This window comes from Cinclus cinclus, chromosome 3 (genome assembly GCF_963662255.1).
Source record: "Cinclus cinclus chromosome 3, bCinCin1.1, whole genome shotgun sequence".
NCBI lineage: Eukaryota > Metazoa > Chordata > Aves > Passeriformes > Cinclidae > Cinclus > Cinclus cinclus.
In genome coordinates, this window is record NC_085048.1 from 111,566,116 (window position 1) to 111,572,352 (window position 6,237).

A 6,237-nucleotide genomic window follows, 5' to 3' on the forward strand; every position below is an offset into this window, starting at 1 on the left:
CTGCCTGCATGCTGAGAGGTCTCTGTAGCTTGCAGAAATAGCATTCGTCGCTGTGAGGGTCTTTCCTGGGTTTTGACAAAGCCAATCTCTAGAAGGGATCCTTATTCCCCTGTTATTATTGGATCCTTGCACCTTTCACTTCAGACTTGCTAACTCAATAGAGTTTGGAGGAAATAAACACAGGCCAGTCTAAGGAAAACTAAAACCAAACAATTGTTTTTAAAAATATCAAATATCCCTTAAGTGCCACACCCATTAGACATGTTGATTCTGGGATAGAGGTGGGCATTGACCAACCTCACTTCTTCCCTTGTGAGCCTGGCTCAGCCTCCCACCGAGGTAAGGTGGGAGCTGGGCCACTCTCTGGTGGGAGGAAGGGTCTTGTGCCAGCCTGGAGAGCCTGTGCACATTGCCAGGGAGCAGTTGTGCCCTGCAGGTGCCCCCTGCCATGAGCTGTGCTGCTGCCAGTGCCCCGTGGAGCTGTAGGGCTGCTGAGCTGTGGGGCAGGGAGAGGAGCAGGAGGCTGCATGTGCAGCTGAGCCATTGCTGGGAAGCACAGGGCTCTGGGCTCCCTGCTGTCCCAGGGCAGCCCAGAGGCCAGGGAGTTCCCCTGGGAGCTCTGTGGAAGTGGCTCAGGGTGTGCCCCTGGCCTGCCTCAAGGGGCTGATGGCAGGAGCAGGTTTTCTTTTCAAGCTATTTTCCAGGAAAGTTTCCAGGAAATGTGTTCCATGAAACATGGAGCTTCAGATGCTTTTGTTTTGCTTTGCAGCCTCTTGTTACATTTTGTGTCTCCACTTTGCAGGCCTGACTGGCTACCCTCTTGCCAAGAGGTTTTCCCTGGCAAATCCTTCTATGCTCCTTCCCTCCAAGCCATTGCCTCCCATCCAGAAGGGCTCTCCTTCAACCAAGTCAAATATGATGTCCAGAGGAGAGCGGGACAATGGGAAAAATGGCACTGGCTACAAGGAGGACAATATTAGAAACAACCGGGACCAGGATTCAGAGGGAAAAGCACATAAGGTAAGGCAACCAAGATAAGTCCTGTGTGGCAGATTTTCAGTTTATGTCCTGTAAGCAGAGATCGGAGACCATTAACTGTGGTGTGAGCCTAAGGAAGAAGGTGAGCAAAGTAGGATCTCAGCTGGACTCTGCACTTCAGGCTGTCTTTGCAATGGGTGTGTAGTGCAGATTTCAAGTCCTCACTGTGTATCTATAGCAGGAGAGGGCTTTGAAAGGTTTCTGGGCTCTGTCATGGTTGCTCCTCTGTCTTGTAGCTGAGAAAACACCAACAAGAAGGCAGCGCTGCTAAAGTTGTCTGCTCCAGCTAAGCAATCCTCCTGCATTCAGTAACCCACGGGTATCTGTGAACCATATCTATGTCTTGGTGGTGGTTTCCATCAGCTCTGTCTGGTGGAGATGGAAAAAGGAGTTTGCTGGAACAGGCAGTCCTGCAAAGTCAGTTCCAGGTTGACGCAGCTTTTTGAGCTGTGCAGCCATGGCCTTCTACACAGTTGTCTCTGATGCTATTTCTAGATTTCTTCAGCTTCTGGGCAGCTGTGTGCTCTGGCATGGCTTTGTCCAGAGAGAAGGGATGGGAGGTGGCCATGGGGAGAGCAGCCCCAAGCCCAGGCACACGATTGCCTTTGCAGCAGGGCCAGCACCTGCAGTTGTTCTGGGTTTGCCATGGGGTGCAGGAGGAGGCAAATGAGCAACAGGTCTGGCAAACAGAATGTCCAATCAAAGGCTGATGTACTTGATTCCAGCCTTGCTGAGGAAGGGCCCAGTGTATCCCTGACAGGATGTGGTCCTTTAACTGTAGTTTGAAGAGGACTTGATTTGGGGCTTTAGTTGTGCCAGAAAGGAAGGGACACTTAAAGAATGGTGTGCACCTGCCCCTCCTACCTCCACCCTCCTTCCTGGTCATGGCATGGGGGCCCTGGAGCAACTTGGGCAAGCAGAGACCTTGCAGAGAGCAGCAGGGCAGGGAGCTCTGCTGAACTTCCTAAATGCCAGTGAGCCTGAGATGATGGAGGTGTGGGAGCTGGAGAGCACGGAGCATCGCGAGAGCTCAGCAGCTTCTGGGCTGAAAGGCTGCTGGGCAACTGTAAGAGGGAAGGGCAGCAGCAGAAGAATTGAGGGGCTTGAGAAAAGCAGGTTCTGACATCCTGCAGAATGGCTTTGTGGAGACTTGGTTGGTGATCAGCACTGGCTGTGAGGTGCCTAAGGGGCAGGGAGAGAACAGTGGTCTAAACCCATTCCCATACCATCCAAAAGGCCAGTGGAGGCAGTGGCACTGCAGAACATGCTGATGCCAACCATGTGGATTCCTGCTGGGAGTGTAGCTGCAATTGCAGACAAATGAGCAGGAAGAGAGAGGTGGCAAATTTGGGAGATGGTCTCTCCCTCACCAATTCCCTTTCCTATGCCGCCCTTCCCCTTCCTAGGACAATCTGCTATATATGATATTGACTTTTCCTGTCAGGGCATGTGCAACTGTCTTGAGTCATGAATGAGGGCAAGGCTGGATGCTACATTTGAGCACTCTGTACCACTCTTTCCAGGCATCCTTGCTGTATCCCAGAGGTGGGGATATGAAGAAGGGGTCATTGGGACTGCCTTTGATCCCCCCTATACCCAAGGCAGTCAGTCCCCGTGTTGGCAGTGCTGCAGGGTCTCTGCGCAGCTCTGTGCAGCTGGATGTCCAAGAGTCCCAGGAGATGAGGTAAGCCAAGGTGTCTGCTGCTCCCCTCTGCAATTCAGCTCCCTTTTGCTATCTTGTGAGGTTCCTTTGCACAGTCAGCTGTCTCCCATGTATTTAGGCAAACCTCTGTGTATTCACCATTTGGCCCATCTGTGATGATCCAGCTCCATGTCAAACCCCACACCTCATGTCACAAGGGCAGAGAGGTGGTGGTGGTGGGGAAGAGGAGGCAGGGCTTAAAAGCATCTGAAGATGGGTCCTCTGCTGGGCTTGGTACTGATTCCCTCTGTAATGTTTGTGGTGTCATTTGGGAACTGTATTGCATGGGTCTGTCTCCTGAAGATGATAGAATACTGTGATCCTTGAGTCTCAAGTTCAGCACGCAAAAATTACGTTTTGCCAAATATTAGCTGCTGGAGAGGCGTCTGGACAGTCAGGTGCTGCCTCTGTAAACATGCTGTGGAACTTGTCTGTTTCTTGGCCTCCGGTCTGAAATGAGCTCCCAGAGAAGTTTGGTTTATAGATGTGTAAGCCAATCAATGTTTAATGCTTAGATCTTGCCTTAAAATCAAAGAGGGAAAGGTTCTAAAGAAGTTTTATAGGATGGTACCTGATGGAAAGATATTGGCTTGGATATGTTTGAGGAAATGTAGCTGTCAAGCTTATCCGAGTGATTACAATAATGAATGAGTCACAGAAATATCATTCCTATTGAAAAGCTTAGGTAGGGCTTTAAAAGTGCAATCTGAATATCCTTGGCTATCAGCTGAGTTGGAAAAGGCCTTTTCCTTCTTGGAAGATCAAGGAGGTGGAATATCCTTCTCAGAACACTCCAGTGCTCTGACCACATGTAGCACGAGACTGGCACCAGCGCAAGGCATGAGCAGGCAAAGCCAAGCTTTGTCAGCAGAAGCAAAGTAGCTGCCCTCCATACAGACTCGTGTCTCAGCTTAGCAACCTTTGCTGCTTCAGAGAGGCTGTAGGAGCCCCCCAGGTTTCAAAAGGAGAGACACCACAATTGGGGAGTTATGATGCAAGTTGGAGAATGACTGCTGTGTTTCAGCTGGAGCTTGGCCAGCTCTGTCTGACTGCAGCAACTGAAAGCTTAAGGACAATTAATCAGCTTTGCATCTTGTTGGCTTGATGTCTCTTGCATTTCCTCCTTCATCAGAGTGAACAAGCTAGGAAAGATTGCCTCCTCTCATGCTACACCTCTTCCCTCCCTTCTCTTTCTCCCTCCTCATATGTGCTTTTGTTCTCCCTTTCTCAAGGCCAAGACCGAGCGGCAGCATCAAAGAGAAGTCTGAACATGCAGGTAGGTACAGGGCATGTCTGTCCTAAAATGACCATTGGCATATTGAATCAGAGGTGACATCTTGAAAACTTGGTTATAAACCATGGTTTTAAGAATTTCTTTAAATTTGTTTCAATTCCTTGATGGCCTCAGTGGACTGTCCCAGAGCCCAGTCACTGGGATTATGCTCCGGGGATGCTCTGAAAACTCCTCTAATGTGAAGTCTTAGGTGGCATAAGCTGGAGTGGTATCTTGAGGCCCTGGAAATGCATTGCAGGAAACAAAACATTCCTCTCCATTCTTTGCCTGCCTTTTATCTCCCTGAAGCCTTTCTAGTGTTGCAATTAGAACCAAAAAAAGAAAGCATTTAGCAGGAAATGAGAAATATTCCCACTCCTTCCTCCTGCCCTTGAAGGAGAAGACTTTAACTTGGGGTATATTCTGAGCTGAACCCTTTGAGATCGGAAGGAAAGTCATGGAAATTGCCTGGTTTTTCACTGGGAGAAATAGGGAAACCTCCTGTGAGGGAAAGTCCTTTTGAATTTTCCAGTTTTGGAGAAGGACAATTCCAAATGGATGCAGCATATGCAGGGTCTGAGTTTGTCATCCTCTGACAGCACAGGCCCAAAGCCACCTATGGCAGGTTCACCATGGCAAATCTCTTGCCCCACTGCCTCTGCCTGTGTCAGTGTTGCAGGCTGAGGCTGGGGGAGGAGATGCCTTCTGCCTTGTCCCCCTGTCCCTGCCTTGCCTGATCCCTGACAAGTAGAATTGTGCCAGACAAACTGCGGTCTCTGGTGCGTCTGTGCCAGCCAATGCCTTTGAGTTGAAAGCCTCCAGCAAAGCCTGTTGTTGTTCCTTTGCCATTTTGGAGCATGTCATGATAGGAGAGATGAGATTTGAAGAAATAGTTGTGCTGATGCAGAAAAAGGGATCAGATGCCCAGGCCCCTTTGCTCTGGGTTAGTTCTGCCAAATCCTGGGCAGAGGCCCTTTGGAATGACTCCTTAATTGGTGATATGCAGTTGGAATGCTTAATGCAGCTAGGGAGAAGTATTGCTCAATAAGTAAGGTGACATTTTTGCTGGATTAGTTCTGGACTGGAAATGAGCTGTATCATTACTCCTTATCTGGTGTGCTTTTACAAATGACCTGTTCCATCTACAGGCATAAAGAAATACAGATTTATGCAAGGTCTTCTTTTGATGATCTGCCCTATGGCATTTCCACCAAGCGAATTTGGAATTGTTTTTAACTGCAATGATCGGAAATGTTTGGATGTAGGTCTTATGTTGGGTTTTGGGTTCTCTGCAGGAAAGAAAGCAGGGAAAAAACCCATGAAGCAAAACCCATGAAGCAATAAAGCTTCGCAAAAACAGAATGTTTGCAAGCCAGTGTGTCCCCTACAGATATGGGCTCCTTGAATACTGGGGACAAGCAATGGGGAGGGCAAAGCATCTTTTACCTCTAATGTGCGTTGCCATCATTCATGAGCCTGCCCTTCCTTTGTTGCAAAAGGAAATAAAGGCAACCAACAAATGCCAACCCAGAACTGAGTGGGTGTTACAGAAACAAGTGCCATGAAATCTAGCGTTGGAAAGGAATGATTTCCTAGGTGTAATTGTCAAATTCTGGAGACCACTGTGGGTTGCCAGCTGTTTGGAAGGAAAGAGATCCCTAAGTAGTGGGGTGGCAATGAGAAACACATAAGCAATGCAGTAGAAGCTCTCTTTCCTGGCTTGCTAGCACCATACTGTTCAGAGTAATTAAAGTGATACTAATTTCCTGAAAAATAAAAGCAAAGCAATTTTCTGAATAACTAAAAAGACCCCTTGGTTGCCTCATCCATTAGATGTATTGGTTCTACAGGTGGGAGTTCACCTAACTCACTTGTTCCCTTGTGAGCATGGCTCAGCCTCCCACAGAGGTAAGGTGGGAGCTGGGCCGCTCTCTGGTGGGAGGAAGGGTCTTGTGCCAGCCTGGAGAGCCTGTGCACATTGGCAGGGAGCAGTTGTGCCCTGCAGGTGCCCCCTGCCATGAGCTGTGCTGCTGCCAGTGCCCCGTGGAGCTGTAGGGCTGCTGAGCTGTGGGGCAGGGAGAGGACCAGGAGGCTGCATGTGCAGCTGAGCCATTGCTGGGAAGCACAGGGCTCCCTGCTGTCCCAGAGCAGCCCAGAAGCCATCGAGTTCCCCTGGTTACTCTGCGAAGTGGCTCAGGGTGTGCCCCTGGCCTGCCTCACGTGG